Raw genomic sequence first — 16,616 nt, forward strand, 5'->3', positions numbered from 1 at the left:
CCTTTCTACATAAAGTAGGCCTAAGTATAAAATGAAGTATTTAAACAAAAGGAAATAAAATTGTTAGGCCTATGCTGGTGAACTGACAGCAGGACTAGTGGGAGTGTGAGAATGCGTCTGTTCTCGAAGAGGGCCAAGTCTTCATAATTAGACAGACCTCAGCGCGCCCCAGAGCGCTCCCATCTTCCCCTCAGGCACAGATTTGTTGTTTCCAGAGGTACAAACTGGAGGGGAAACTGGATTTTTTTTCTCATTAAAGGAAACAAGCCCGGAGTTAGTTCAATTACATGAAGTATGCAGGGATGTTGTAAATTTAAAGATTTAAATAGCTTGCAAAGTGGCCCCGGGCCCCATCAGTTAATTTCCTTAATTTATGGATTTTAGCGGAGTGTCTATGTGGAAGGGATAAAGTAGGTCATCTTGAGGATTTGCATGAAGATTTAAGATTTCACAACAGATCCAAATGTCTGACCCTCCTGACCCGCACCCCAGCAGGGGAAAGACACTCCAAGCTCTTCATCTGTCACCGGTACAAAAACATCGCTGTGATTCAAAAACACATGTTTTCAGGGAAGAAAAAATGCAACATCTGATTATTTGACCCAAGTAATGAGATTATTGATGTTTGGTCTCCCAGATGCACGTGCAGACAGAGATAACAGCTCTGTTCTAGTTATCATTAAAGGATTGTTACACTAAATTCCCCCACAATTTTCAGATGTTTGCCTTTGTTAAACTACAAAGGTCAAATCAATATAGATTTTTGCTTAATTTTGAGTTAAGATGTTTAAGCTATGCAACAAAAAAAGATTAAACTGCATAGGCTACATGAAAGGAACAACTGAAAATCTGTCAGAATTTCAAAGTCTCCTTCAGACATCATATGCTAATGAAGTGTATGAATTAATGCATGACCCTATAACAATAATAACTTTGCCTGTAGGTTCAAAATCAGGTGCCATCAGTGGTGTTGCCTAAAGTGGAACAGAGGAAAACACTATTGTGTCTTTCTCCTTATTGCTTATTGTCCTTTCACCAGATGATGATTTATGATTTTTAAAGCTTTTCTAACAAAAACTGTATGAATAACTCTTTAGTTACAGCATGTAGTAGCACTTGGTGCCTTAGAGGTTATAACCACTGCTATGTTCTACTAAAAAATCCTTCAGCACATTTACTTTGACAGAGGATGAGGTAATCTTTTGGTAAAAAAAACATTCATCATGCTACCATATTATTTTGGCACATTCATTCATTATGACCACAATTTAACACTTCATTAGACTTAGAAACAGTGCTTTTTTTGGGAAAGACAGATTGCACAACAAGGTCAAGCAACAAGGTCAAGGTCCAACATCGAGGAATCAATATTTGGCTTTTTCTGTGTGTACAGATCACATGAAGCTGAGACATAGTACCATCTGCTGGTTAGCGGCAACACTGTGCAGAAACCATCACACTCAATGATCCCTCTATACGGATGTACTTAGTGGTAATTTAAGAGTCCTGTTGATTCATAGGTAGAGCTTGGTAGAAGATTGTTTATGTTTGGGGTTTCCACCTGAGCCCAAATTCATGTACCCACACCCATGTCATTTCCATCAAAGCCTCAAGGCCATCTGGCTCATGGAAGTATCTTTGTGATCCACATAACCCAGGTCACCTACACACTGTACTTATGCACTGAGGTGAAAACAGTAGATACAATACAGTCACATCCACCCTTCTAAATGCGGGCATTTGCAAGAATCAAGAATCTCTTTCAAGCATTTCACATCAGATCAACACTCCTGTTTCCCCTCTGGCATGTGGAGAAAGTTTGGAAAGAACGTTCAGAACTTGCTTTTAGTAATCTACATGCCTTGTGGAGCCCGGTTGCTGTCAATCGCTCCGTTCTTCCAGCCATTTGACATTCTGCTTGATGTTGGTGTGTGTCTGAGGTGCAGCAGTGACACTTATTGTTCATTATTTCAGCGAGAGAGAGAGAGAGAGGGTAAGAGGGTGTCAGTTTATTAATAGAATGTGTGGAGTTGTGTTGCACACAAACAAGCACAGCGCAGAATTCCCTGAAGTGCTTAATGCCAGCAATTAAGTTTCCGAAAAAGCCGAGCATGAAGAGAGTGTGTACTTTCTGTGTACTTCTGAGAGCTGCTGTTTTGAGTCAATCTCACTTTTACAGGTAAAATTGTGATGACCCTGATGCTGTCAAGTTATCTCTTTGGTGTACTCAGATTATCGTGTTGATTGGTTGAGGTGTTTAGTGAATATTAACCAATTGTAAAAAGGTTGAGTGCTGCTAACACAGTCGACTTTTACCCCTTAAAAAGCAGTAGTCAGAGTTTCTGGTATGCATTAGTAGAAAGTTGAAAGTGTTGTACTTAAATACAAATTTGAGGTAGTTTACTTACTTAGTATTTACTTAAAGCATTTCCATTTCACCATTTGTACTCCACTACATGTATTTGACATCTGTAGTTACTAGTTACATTACACATAAAAAAATGCAGACATAACATAACAATAATGAGCATATAAAATACGATGGTTTTATAGATTAAACTAATAACAGTGTATAAAATAATTAAAATTAGCTCCACCTCAACCAGCTACAACAGTAAAATGCTGTTTATACATAAATGCAACAATAAAAACAATTAAATCCCGTAATATCACAGAGATAACAGAATATATAACAATCATATGGGTCATTTTGGGGGGGGATTAGAGAAATATCTGAAAAAAACTGGTGTGGCAGAAATGTTCAAAAAGCACAAAAGTGAAAAGAGTCAATTACTTAGTGACAGTGCTGATGGGCAGATTTGAATTTATAATTTTTCAGCTCAAACTAGATAGAATTTATGCTTCAAGCTCAGAGTCACCTTATAAATATGATCTCTTTTCTGGTCTTACAGAACATCCAAATCTGGATCTGTATTTGAAATTTGGCTAAATAATCTCTTATGCTGCCATCATGTGGTCTGATGCTCTAATCACAGAATATATACAAGCTGCAAGTAACTGCTCAGTACCTGTGGAAAAGGCTGTCAGTTAAGTGAGGCCTTTCTCATCAAGTTTGGAAGATGAAAGATGAAATCTCGATGTGTGAATGTAAAGGATGCATTTACAAAATGCCCAGAAATCAAGCATTTTCCCTGTTTGGTCAGAGAGGGAGTGGTGATACCGTGGCTTTGTTTTATGTCCATTGTTGTATCCTTCACCAAAACTCTCCTAACCAGGCAGTTGTTCGAAGTTCAATTCTCTCTGAAAGTCTTAAAAATCCTCTGGAATGTGTTATTCTGCTTCTGGCTCAAACCAGTCTTGCACATATCCAGCATCATGCTCTGAATGTGTGAACAGAGGAAAAATGATCCTTTGCTTTTGTTGCTGCTACAATTTGGTTAGCAGTAACAACGTGAACAGTGTGATGCATCCAATCACATCTGGTATGCATCACATACCATTCCCCCCACTCAACATGCCTTGGGGGAAGTCCCTGGCACTGTGGAGCACCCACAGTTCTCATTAGAGTGCATGTGTCATGATGGCATCAACCCGCAGCCTTGACTTATGCTTTATATTTACAATCATCCATCACAGCACTGTCATCACAACAGTCAGAAAACACGAATCTCGTCTTGAACGGTTTGAGCTGATCCGGCTCGTGTTTGTAAGTCGTGATACGTACAGCATCCTCAAGGGCCTTTTTCTGTCTACAGCCATGTTGTTGGGACTAGTAATGGCCTGAGACTGAAACTGGAGTCCCTGTCCTTTTGTTGTGCACTGAGCTCCCTAACAGCACAGAGGAGGGACAGGGTTTGATGTGTCTTCTGAAGGCCTGCTGCTTTGTCAACACTGAGGCCTCTGCACTGACACTATGGAAGCTGAGTGCCTCAGGGCGACAAAGAAGGGAGGGGTGGGAGGCAAGGGTGGGTCACTGCACCCTGGTAAAAGAGAGACAGAGAGAAGGAGAGACAGACAGAGGAAGAGAAAGAGAGAAAGAGAGGCGACGGGGGGGAAGGGTGCCAGCTAGTGTGGCCAGAGCCCAAGGCTAGAGGAGAGTGCTCTGTGCAGCAGACTGCCTGATAGGGACTGAGGCTGCTGGCTGATGACATTTTATGGTCACAACATGCAATCCCACCAACTTTAGTTGGTGAAAATCCAGTTTTCATACACTGAACGGAGGTGGATTCTTTATTTGTTGTTACAGACACACAAGGAATGACATAGTTTTGCATGTCATCATGTCCTTTGAGTTTTACTCCCTTTACAGTAAACAGAACAGTGGGTGGTAAAATAATCTCTAAACGCATACCATATGAAGGAATACTAGACTTTTAAAAAAATATATTTCTGTGGCTTTTATTTAGGAAAAACAAGAGCTGTGCATAATTGCACTATGAGCTTTCATTTGCACCTAACTGTGAAATGTACTATAGACTGTTATTGTTGACAGCTTAAGGCAACTTAAAGGATAAAAGTATCAGCTACATATCGTGGTGGAAAAGTACATTTACTCAAAAACATACTTTACTTGAATGTTTCCATTTAATGCCACTGATTGAGAACAAAGAGATGTTTCCCTTCTAAACTTTTTAGGCATTTTCTTCTTAATAACAGTTTGAGGCTAAAAGAGGTATGGAATTATCCAGTCCTTCATGAAAAAGTAAAGATTAGAGAAATTACTATACACTTTTTTGGCAGAATGTTTTCTTTTTTCCTAAACCACTAATCTTCTCAGGACTGAATTAAACTACCAGCTATAACTGTAAACTGCTTTGTAGTACATTTTGTACTTTGTACCTTTTACTTGGTGAATGCAAAACTACTTGTAATGGAGTACTTTGACATTGTATTTACTTAAGTCAAATATCTGAGTACTTCCTTCATCACTGGCTAAATATAATTGTAATGTACCAGTGGTTGATATAACAAAGTAGCTTTTCCTCTGAGCAGCATTTATTGGCATCATTTCTACACAATAACCAGAGCCGGCATCTCAGTTTTTGTTGAACATGGTGTTACAAGCCTGTTAACCTATGACATATCTATTTTGTGCAGTGAATCCCAGTCTGAATGTGCTTGCTGTCCTCCAGAGGGTAAGACAGAGCCAAGGCTGGGGCTCGCCAGAGGCACCTATCTCTCCCAGGCTGGCCTGATGCAGGCTGAGAAGCCAGTGCCCTGCAGACATTGTTTTTCTTTCACCAACACTTTGTGCTAAGTGGCCATAAGTAACACTGGGTTTCATTGTGCATGCAACCAGTGAGTTTATTCTCTCACACATCATTATGGTTCACCCGTGTATGTATCTCAGTGTTGCTTTCCCCTCTGTTTCAGCTCTGACCTCATCCTGTCAGTTTATACCTCTGATATGGAGCTTCTGTGAAGCCACTGTGTAGACAACTTGCAAAGAACTGTCAGCCACGAGATAGTTTGGATCCTCTTTGGTTTGTCTGGAAGCATAAATCCAAGATTGTACAAAATCATTTTCCACTGGCTGTGTCTGTCCCTTTTCTTTGTCTGTATTTGAATTAGAATTTGTTTTACTGTTCAGTTATGTGGAAATCTGAGTTTTTATTCCAAATATGCTACATGCTTATTTGATTTCGTCAATGACAAATGAGACATGAGAAATGATTCAAGTGGCACAAATCAATATATTTGGATTAACAATGGATGAAAGGTATAATGAGAATGGGGTCTCTTGTAGTGACAGTTCTTACCTGTCTCTGCAGTTCTTTTGCAGTATGGAGTTTAGCATTGTTAAGTTTACGGCCCACAACTTAACTGATTAGTAAACTCTCGACCACATCAACACCACAGCAGACTGTTTTTAGCAAAAAAGAGTGCTAATGTTTCTCTGTGTCTGCTGGATGTAAATTGTCAACACATTCAACATATCAACATTATAAGGTGGCAATATGTCTTTGTTGTGTTTACAGATTGATCTGCGGTCCCTCAGTGGCTAGGAAAATTGATTATGGCAGTTTAAAAGTTAAAAAGTTTGTTTTCTCAAAGATTTCACATAAGTATTGAAAATTAATTTTGTTATTGTGGTTCAGTTTAAAACCTCCCTGTCTGATCGTGTTGCTTTACTATTAGTACTTCCAGGAAAACTCTCTCTTTGGAAACTCTGACTCTTGGGATTCATCATCACCAGAGTCGAATGAGTAACCCCACCACTGCGTCCTGCTCGGGAATGAACTGCTGTGAGTCGGCGTGGTGCACCTGCCTTCTGCCAGGCAGCCATAGTGCTGCAGCCACGCCAGCCAGCCTACAGGCACTTCTAGATAACTCCTGTCTGATTAGCTCCTTAGGAGGACATTGTTCCAAAAGCAATTCACTAGACTCCCAGTATTAATTTAGTCCCGAGAGAGGCCCATCCATCCTAGGTAGGACGGGCCGTGCTCAGGGCCTACCCTACGGCCTGCTAATAGCACGGCACCTCCTGGCCTGTCACTATAAGTGATTGTCTCTGCAAGTTTGTTGCTCGTTGTGTGTTTCTCCCATCAGGCAGTGCACCTCCCTCCCTCCCTCCACTTCTCTCCTTTCTCTCCCTCTCTGTCAGCAGTGGTTCAGGGCAGGTGTCTTCTCTGTCACTTCCATCACTCACGCTGCTTGACGAAGGGAAGACATAGTTCAGAGCACGGCGGGAGTAGGGGGTGATTCATTGAAAGCTCACCTTTCTCCTTGAAAGGGAGAGAGAAGCAGTGACTGCCTTTTTGGGTGTTTGTGAGAGCTGCCAGCAACGAGGAATTAAGAGGAGAAAGTTAAAAAACGCTTTCACTATTGTTAAAGCGAAGTGAATAAAACTTCTTTTAAAAATGAGACGTTGACGCATTCTGTGATGTGTGAGGCACCTTTATTGATAAAGAACCCAAGCTGTTTTAAACTGGCAGGGGATCCCAGCTGGTTTATGGAAAGCACAAACTGTTTTCCACCTACATGTTTGTTATTTCTGTTTGAGAATCAACACTGTATTGTTGGGAATAGGTTAAGGAGACTGTGGTGCTGCAGTTTGTTAAAAAAGTCATGAAAATTAACAGTGGTTTAAGGCCTGTTCACCAATGGGATATTAAACATGAAAGAAAAGTTTAGTTTGAGATTTGTTTGATTTTTTGTGACTCAAAATGCGTGTACATTATATAGATATGTTTGGACAGAGTGTGTGAAATGACAGGCAGAAAGATACCGATCAAATGCAACTACATGGCCAAAATATGAATGAAATCCTTTGGTGATTTGAGTTGGATATTTTTATATTCTCCATGGTAAGCTTCTTACCTTTAGAGAAAGGTTTCTATGTTTTGCTTAGCATTTTACCCTAATAAACTGATTGGTTAACTGAAGTGCAATCTGTAGCATATCAAAAACTCCACAGGAATTTCCAGACATCTTCGTTCTGCAGCTTCATCCCATGTATCATGTTCTCCATTCATTTTCAGCTACTGTTGCCAAATAAAGAGATTGTCGGTGGATTTCTCAGTCACAGTCTATGGCAACTTAAATACATTTTTTATGCTGATCATTTGCTCTTCTAATATAGCAAGTCTGATCATCACGCACATATGAAACATACTGAATTACAAACTGGTGAGTGATGTCATCTGACTTTTTTGCTCAGCCAAGAGAGTTGGCAGCATTGTTTTCCACACTAGAACGCTGTGCTCAGTGTTGGCAGGCATTGTGAGCAACAAGCGACCAACGTTGCAACACAAATCAACAGCAGAAGCTCACAGACCTTGTTCTCATGCTAACAAAGGAAATGACAAATATTCATTATTAGTGGGTCTGTGAATCACTGATATGCTACCTCTCCAATTTTATATTGAAAAACACAATGAGCTAGTACATTAATGTGTGGTCTGTCTTTGTATTTCCTCGTCTGTTCTTTACACTCGGATCTTGGTGTGCCTCCTTCCTCCTCCTGTCCATCAACATCACCACCCAGATGTTAGCCTCAACCCTTGATGTGTTTTTACATTAAAAATACATCAACAATATGCTGTCATTAGAGTGTGTGTATTGGGGGGGGGGTTACACATATAAAAAAGCAAAGGAAGGGCTATCCAGCCAAATGGCTCAGCCATTCCCGGCAGGTATGTCAGCCTGGTCGAGATATAGCCCCAAGGTTAAAGAACTACTCTGCCCACATCAGCTTGTGTAACTGGCTTCATTATAGATCCTGTGTTTATTGATTCGAATTCATTAAAGCTGCTGCATAATTCATGTCAATGCCCCCGCACAGCTTAATTAGAAGACTTGCAGTGGCTTTCATGGGCTTTTTAATGTCAAAAAGAATCTTGACAGGTGGTGGCAGCAAATTGGATACCAAAGTGCACATTACTATACTACACATACCTCCATGTGCATGAGAATACTCAAGGCATCATTCTTCCAAAAGCAAAACCAGAGCTGGGGTTTGTAATATTTCAGATGCAGTACTGCCATCATGTGGTTATGTACAATATGTCTACAATATGAGACACTACACAGCAGGGCTTTCCAACTTTATCACATTCTTGTAAAAGCTTTGCCTAAGAGACATCTTTTCTGAAAAGAGACTTGATATCTGTGTGTAACATAGGAGAAGAGCCAACACTGAGAAGGTGGTGATGCCTGAACAATAATGCTTCCATTCTTTCTTGCGTGAATTTAAAGAGTATACAATACTGGCACATTTAAATCATTCACATTTTTCTATCTCAGTGTCCAATTTTGGAGCTGCTAAATACAGTGTACAAATGGGAGTGATTCATGGCATTGAAAGTTCCTGCTGGAGAACACAACGAAAAATGAAATAATGACAGATTGAGATTTCATTTCATACTCATGATACCATCACTCGCTCCATCCTGCCAAGTGATACATAAGTGCTTGTTTCCAGAATGAGCAGCGTGTTGATAAAAGGGCCAGGCTAGTTAACCAAATGAGATGTTTGGGAATCACATGTCCTCAGCAGTACTTGAGTTTTGAGATTTCTCCATAAAAATTATTTCCCACTTGTCATTTTTGCTCTGCTTGATTAATAACAGAGTTTGGGCAAATCATTTTAATGAGGTTTATATCACAGAGAGATGTGTCTGGAGCATGCTGCAACGCATTACCAAAAACAAACAAGGATTTCACGTGAAAGGGGGGGAATTTAACCTTGCATCCATGTGAAGCTGGGAAGTTTTGTTTTTGATGTTTAGGGAAATATTTTCTGCCTCACAAATGTCACCCCAATGAACTGAGGAGTCAGATTGGTTTTGCTATGCTAATAAATGGGAGATTTTGCGAAGGTACTAATGCAGTTGTTGCCATTGTAGACTGTGTGTGTGTCAGTATGCTAGTGTTTTTGTCTTTGTACTGTACGTTTGTGTGCATGCGTGCCCACCCGTGAATGTTTGTGTGATAGAGCTCTGTCATGAGAGAATCAGCAGAAGCCTGTCATCACCCATGTTAATGCTGGCTTGAAGGCAAACATGAGGATTAACTGAAGAACCTATAACAATAATACTTGAAAAATGGAGCAAAGTCTCTTTTTCCAGTCCTCCCAACCAAGGCGAGGTTGTTTATCACTTTGGGATGATGTTTGGTTGCCTCCCTTGTATGTCTGCTTTGGGCCCTTAAGCTGATTTAGCTACACAAGCACGTTCTCTTCAAAGCATGTCAAGATTTTCCACGCACACTAATGAGGTAAATGGATGGCTTTTGTTTTCTTCACAGTTTTAACTTCCCCCAAAGTGCTCTCATGACTTATACAAGAGCTGTTGCAGAAATCAGCCTTGAGCATTTAATCAAATTTCTAACTCTACAGAGTGATCAATTTGTGCTGCAATATTCATCTGCCACACAAGCATACACATAATCGCACATTCACACAAACACACACACACACACACACACGCACACACACGCACACACACACACACACACTCATATGCTTAGGCGTACTATATCCAGCACAACAGCAAAAGAAGTAAGGCTGCTATTTGTTCTTATTAAAACAATGTCATTTGGGAAGGCAAATTGCTAGCATGACAAAAATGCTGCTGTGACAGATTTTCTCCCTTTTTAAATGTAGGTAGAGGGTGTGAGAATCATGCAAACTAGTGCACATTCAGGCACCCTATGGTAGGCCTACCTACTCTGATCTAATCACAGAATGGACATTTCTTTACCTCAGAATAGGCATTATGGCTACTTGCAACGTGATATCATGGCCATGCATTTTAAGCTTTTCTCATGTCATTTAAAAGCACTAAAGATGGCACATTTCAGTAGTTTTTAACGTGCATGAACGGAATAAGTCAGGTGACCAGGGGCACGCTCAGCCCCGACAAAACATAGTGAAAAGTTTATTTAAATGTAAACAGTGGCGCATTGAACACCCTGTTGTGTCACGCAAGTGCACTGCATTGCACTGCCTTTTTAATACAGTAAGGTTTATATGCATATCACCTCTGACACACCCACCAAATCCGGAAACTGGTGCACACTGTTTTCAGACTGAACATGCCCCATTTGACTAGGGATGAGCACAATCTTGGCTTTCCATTGGTTTCATCTACTGGTATCATTTAACACTATTCTGTACATTTTTAGTTGCTATTCACATCACTGATCGATGCATTCCATCATATCAACTAAATGCTTTTGTGGCGCAGCAGTGATCAGCTGATTTTACTCACAGAGCAACCGGCTGCAGCCGCAACAGATATCAGATGCAGTCTGTGTGATCAGCTGGACATGCAGATTCTCGCTTCCTCTGTTTGCTTCTTTAGACTCTTTAGTGTAGTTTGGTGACTTGTTTAAACAGGTTCTTTACTCGTTTCATAGGCCTACTTCTTACAGTCGTCTTTTTTAGAGGAGGAACACTTGTGGAGATCGTTTGATTCAGTTTGTTAAAGTTAACAAACTATTTCTCAGTTGTTTACTTTCAAGAAAAATTTAACTTAAATTTGTTTTCCTCAACTCATTTGGTCACTAAACTGTTTCACTCCTCCTCTCTCATTCAAATACAAAAAAACTCCCAAGCTGTCGTCCTTCCTCTGAGGATGACCAAAGTACGATGAGAAGTGATCTGATAGAATTTCCCAATATGTTATGTTATAAGAGTTATTTGAAAAAAGACATAGATCTCCTTGCTCATCCATAACAACAATAAAATAATTTTAGGCTACCAATCAACTGTGGCTTCAACAGGTGGCATTTCACGCAAGGTATCCAATGACGTACTCTATTGGTATTGGTATCACTTTAATGGTACTGGTTTTGGTACTGATACCGTAAAACTTTAAATGATACCCAACCCTACTACTAACTACTTAGTTATGTTTGGGAAAAGATCATGGTTTGGCTTTAAAAAAGTACAGTTACATCAGTAAAGTTATTTACATGAGTTAAATATGTTAGGGAAGTTAAAATAAGTCAACATTGATCTTTGTTTTCATACAGGACAGGAATGGCGGACTCCTGGGTGAAAATCCAAGAAGGGTCCAACTGCAGTCCTTCCTCCTGAGGACCCCAGTTCTGTGAGCCAATTGGGGGTTGAGCATGAGTAGTAGGGTTCCATTGCATTAAGGCTACTTAGGCACCTACTGTATTTCACCTTAGCAGTACTCCAAAATCTGTTTCTGAAGAAACTGGCTTTCCTACAAATAAGTGTGATCAGCATTTAACTAAAAAATAAATGTTTTTCTACTATTATTATTATTATTATTATTATATATTATTATTATACACACTTAGATATCTTGCAAGTTAGTATGTCTGTGATCAATTCATTTCATACAGTGCAATAATAGTTATTTCCATCTTTACATAAGTGTAAGAATTAAGTGTGTTTTGAATCCTTGGTGAAAACGTGTGAAGTTAAGTCAAGTAGTTTTGCAATAACTTTGTGAAAAAGAGATGTTGAAAAGAGTGCTACACACTACTATGCTAGGCTAGTGAACCTGTTGTCGGTGACTAAGGTAACATACAAAGCTGATTTGCTAATTAGATAAGCTCAAGGACTTGTTGTCTCAGTCTTAAGGTCTTTTCACATGTTAAGTGACACCGACTTAATACCCGCTTGGATCCATGGGATTCTCACTGCATTCCCCATGTAGATAGACAGGCAAACCAGCATGCCGCGAGTAAACACCAGATGCTATGTGCAGTAACCATGGAAATGGCTTCTGTGCACTACTGTATCTGTTCCGGTACAACTGTATTTTCTTTATAGGTTATAGCAACATAATAAAATATATCTTCTTGAAAATACTGAAAGAAAGAGAAAGAGTCCATAACTACTAAATTTCAAATTAGTTAATTTACTAGTGAGTGTAGTTTAGTTGAGTATGCTAGCTATTTCTCTGTGAGTAGGCCTAGTGTTTAGTGTAGTGTAGTGGTTCTCAAATTTCTTTTTTGGGGGGGCTGGGGGTGCATAGAGCCACTGAAGGGGGGGTGGGTGGATAAAACGGGGAAAAAATTTATTGGAACTAAGCTGTAAAAACTTCATGTATGTAGGTAAATAAAAAGACAAGAGTTTGCTGATGCTTATCAAATTCAACTTGGTTCCTTTTTTTAAATTTTTGCTCCCCAATACCATTTATGATTGATAAGAATTCAGTCCATTTTCATGAGGTGGGGTTGCATGAAACTTTTTTGGTTTCTGATGGGGAGAATGACAGAAAACCACTGGTGTAGTGAGTTGAAGAGTGGTGCTCTAGTTGTGTCGAGTCATTAGATTACAAGAGAAGGCAGCAAAGGTCATTGTGAGTAGATGCTATCCACACACACACACACACACACACACACACACACACACACACACACACTTTATTCTTTAGTTTAGGGCATTTTAGTTAGGTGTCATCTTGTGTGCGGCTTTAAATGTTTGCTTAGTGACATTTAAAAATACCAAAATTGATTTGAAATCATGTCTTCCCAGTGGAAGTAAACGAATGCATGAAAGGGAAAATCCATCCTAAAGCCTTTTAGAGCTACCATCCTGCAACAATGCTAAATAATTATACACTGAGGAATCCATCACAAAGTAGGCAGTTGACCACAATGCAGCGCAATTGCTAGATTTGTTTTGAGTAATAGTCAACACCTTCTTTTCTTTGTTGTGACTATAAAACTTTATTGTTATAAACAAAACGGAAAATTGGAAACTGTGTTGCCATTGCAGTTTTTCTCTTCTCCTTTATGTAGACCGATAGCTGCATGAAAGAAGTTATTCTCTGAGACTTTTCAAAAGCCATTGTGGGAAATGTTGAAAACCAACACATGAAGTAGAAGTAGGTGAGGCAGACTGAACCTGGTGCACCAGAAATTTCAATTATCACAAATCCCTACTGGTGAACAGAGAATATCACAGACTGATGACAGTTTTTTTCTTTTAGAGTAAAATAGAAACCATTTTCTTGGCAGCGTACTTTGCCATCATCTCTGTGATATCTTTTGATACAAAGACTCACTGACCAGAATGAATGTGCTACAAACAGCTCCCTGCTATGGACCCACGACTTCATCTCATGATTTTTATCTGTTTTTATGATCTCACTTTAGAGTTACCTCTTGGTATCAATTGGGTCTGTCAGGAAGTCAACCTGCTCTGTGTAGCTTTCTAACTTTCATTAAATCCTGTAAAGCTATGCAGTGGCCAACAGAAGCAAGATGTGGTTGTACTGGATAGCTGCATGCATGCATCAAGTCTGTGCTGAGTAATAACATGCTCTTAGTGAAAACAAATGCAGGTTAAATAAAGGCTGTAGAAGATTCAGGACAGGTAAAGGAAGTGGGTTGTAGTAATATGTTCCCACATTGCATGTGCATTACCTGATCAATATCAATTTTATTGTTTTAGCCATGCAGACAGCATAGCAATATGGATGCAATGTTGGTCAGTGTGTTGGTTGGTTGGTCCACCACTTTGGTCCTGACTCAAATATCACTACTGGAATGATTGTCATCTTGTACAGACATACATGGTCCCCAGAGGATGTCTTTGGTGGTCCCCTGACTTTTCTTCTAGCTGCACCACAAATGTTTCACTTATGATTGACATACATAGGGTCCAGCTGCATCACCTTCCAGACATTATCTGCTGCCATTCTCGCCAAATTCACAATACATTTGTTCTCATAAACATATTTTTCTGTTTCTGTTGTCTGACAACGGAAAAAGTATAAAATTTGATTGCAGATTATAAACACTATGTTGACCAGCAGGCATTACCAATCTGCTGAGCAGCTGATAAAATCATTATTTTATGATCATGGCATCTTCAAATAGAATAAACAACTGTATTGACATTTAAAATCAGTGATCAGTGAGGAGGTATGAAGCAACAAAAAGTTGTCATATTCAAGTACAACCAAAAAGCATCTGCTGCCACATCTAGATAAGCTGCGACTTTATATTTATACTTATTAAACACACTCATCATCGTCAAAACAACTCTAAACTATATTATAAATGTGGCTATCCACTTCTGAAACATTAGCAGTGGACACTGAAACTGCAAAAGAGCCAAAGTACAGCTGGAACGGGGCGCAGCCAGATTCTGTGTACATTTGGTCTTATTCCGTGAAATATCTCAACATCGACTAGATGGATTGGCACAAAATCTTCAGATATTCATGGTTCACAGACCATGTATTCTACTTTTCCTTCTGCAATACCATGAGGTTGACGGCGACATTTGTGGCTTTAAGTGAAATGGCTTGACAACTATTGGATGGATTCCCGTGTAATTTAGACATGCCCCCCTCAGGATGAATTGTAATATTTTTGGTGAACCTCTGGCTTTTTATATAGCACCAGCATCAGTTTAAACCTTTCCAATATGTTGGTTTAAATGCCTGATCACTGATGAAAACTAATGACATTCCCACCAACACTATACCTGGCATGATCAGCATGTTACCACTGACATTGTGAGCATATAAGCACACTGACATTAGCACGTAGCTTAAAGTACTGCTGTGTCTAAATGCAGCGTCACAGAGCCTCTACCGTGGCTGCATACACTTCTGCATTCAAAAACAATGAATAAAAAAAGGCACTAACACAAATATACTGACAGACACTGAGCCAAAGCGAAGCTTTGTACTGCTGATTCTCATCTTGGAGCTCATTAACTGACTCTTCAAAGTTCATAAACCACATTGGACTTGAGACAAACAAAACAACAAGAAAACTAACTGCATGAAAAAAAGAGCATACATTGAAAATGCTAAAGAGAATTTATTAGTAGACACTCATCAGCCAGAAATAATAACCACCTGAAGAATGTCTTCCTGAAATACACCATTTGATTGGCAGTGTAAAATAAGGCAAAGGGCTTAAGATCATATTTTATACACTTTTGCACCAACGATAAACAGTTATACATTCACTTGTTACTGTAATTACGCTTTTGATAAATTTGTCCATACACCCACATACCAAGAAAACTTTATTAGCAGGGGGCAGAGGCTGTCAGAGTATTTGCAAGAGTAATACTCATCATTATGCAATAGCTGTTTTGGCCAGAGATTGGCTATACCTACACTGAATCTGACCATAACCTAAAGAAAGATTAAATTTTGGAATTGCAAAAGCCAACGCACTATACTGACAAACGTTCATACAATTACCATCACCGTAAAAGGGTAATACCACCAAAATCGTTAAAGGTTGTCAAAAGTTGATTATAGTGTGTATAGATTTAAGCAACATAAATTTACCTTTACTCATAGGCAAATATGTCTCTTTATAAAGTATTTGGTTATATAAAACACATTTCTAGTGAGCTGCAAAGTGTATAGCTGAAGAGTGATGGCTACTTTACAGGAAACTAGCCAAAGGTAGTTCCCAGCATCACAATAGCTCAGAGTTCATGTTTGCATCGTGCCCTTGTAAAAATATACTGTTACCCACTTCAGTAACTCGTTTTCTTGATTTCTTTTTAGTTTATTTTACTTTGTTTTTTGTTAATTCAAGATATCTGTTTGTAAAATTTAACCCAAGTATTCACTTGCATCTATTATTTTGGTGTCATAGTAATATTATTATTTAGTCACTTCTTCATTGCACCCACTTGTACAGTAAGCTTAAACTTTGAAACAAGAAGCTTTAAACTCAACTTTAATCTGGAAAAACCTTGGCTGAGGTCTCCATACAGTCAATATAAATAAAGAAAAATTAAATCTTGTAGCATCTTCAATGTGTTTAGTCTTACTGTATAAAGAGTTGTAATAGATCCCATAATTTAAAAATGTTAGAGTGCTCAAGATCTAAGATTTCCAGTGCAGTTTCCACTAGTTCACATTGTTATATGGTCCAAACTGCAAATCAAAAAAAAAAGTTTTATGATTTTAGTGTTAGCTGGGTGGTGTGTTAGGAATATAGCAGTGTAGTAATGTTACACACAGGCTAAATGTATACCTTCAGTGTGTCTTTGTGATTTTTTTAGCAGTGTGTGTATATAAGTTTCCAAAAGATGCAATGCACAAGTTTGTAAAACATCTGAACAGCTCTTTCAGTACCACGCACACACACACACACACACACACACACACACATTTGTTGCTCTATCCCCGTGGGAACATCTCATTGACGTAATACTAACCGTAACCCGTACCCTACCCCTAACGGTA

This window comes from Micropterus salmoides, unplaced genomic scaffold, assembly GCF_014851395.1.
Source record: "Micropterus salmoides isolate LMB-PRFRI ecotype aquatic unplaced genomic scaffold, ASM1485139v1 Ms_hic_scaffold_6, whole genome shotgun sequence".
Classification (NCBI taxonomy): Eukaryota; Metazoa; Chordata; class Actinopteri; order Centrarchiformes; family Centrarchidae; genus Micropterus; species Micropterus salmoides.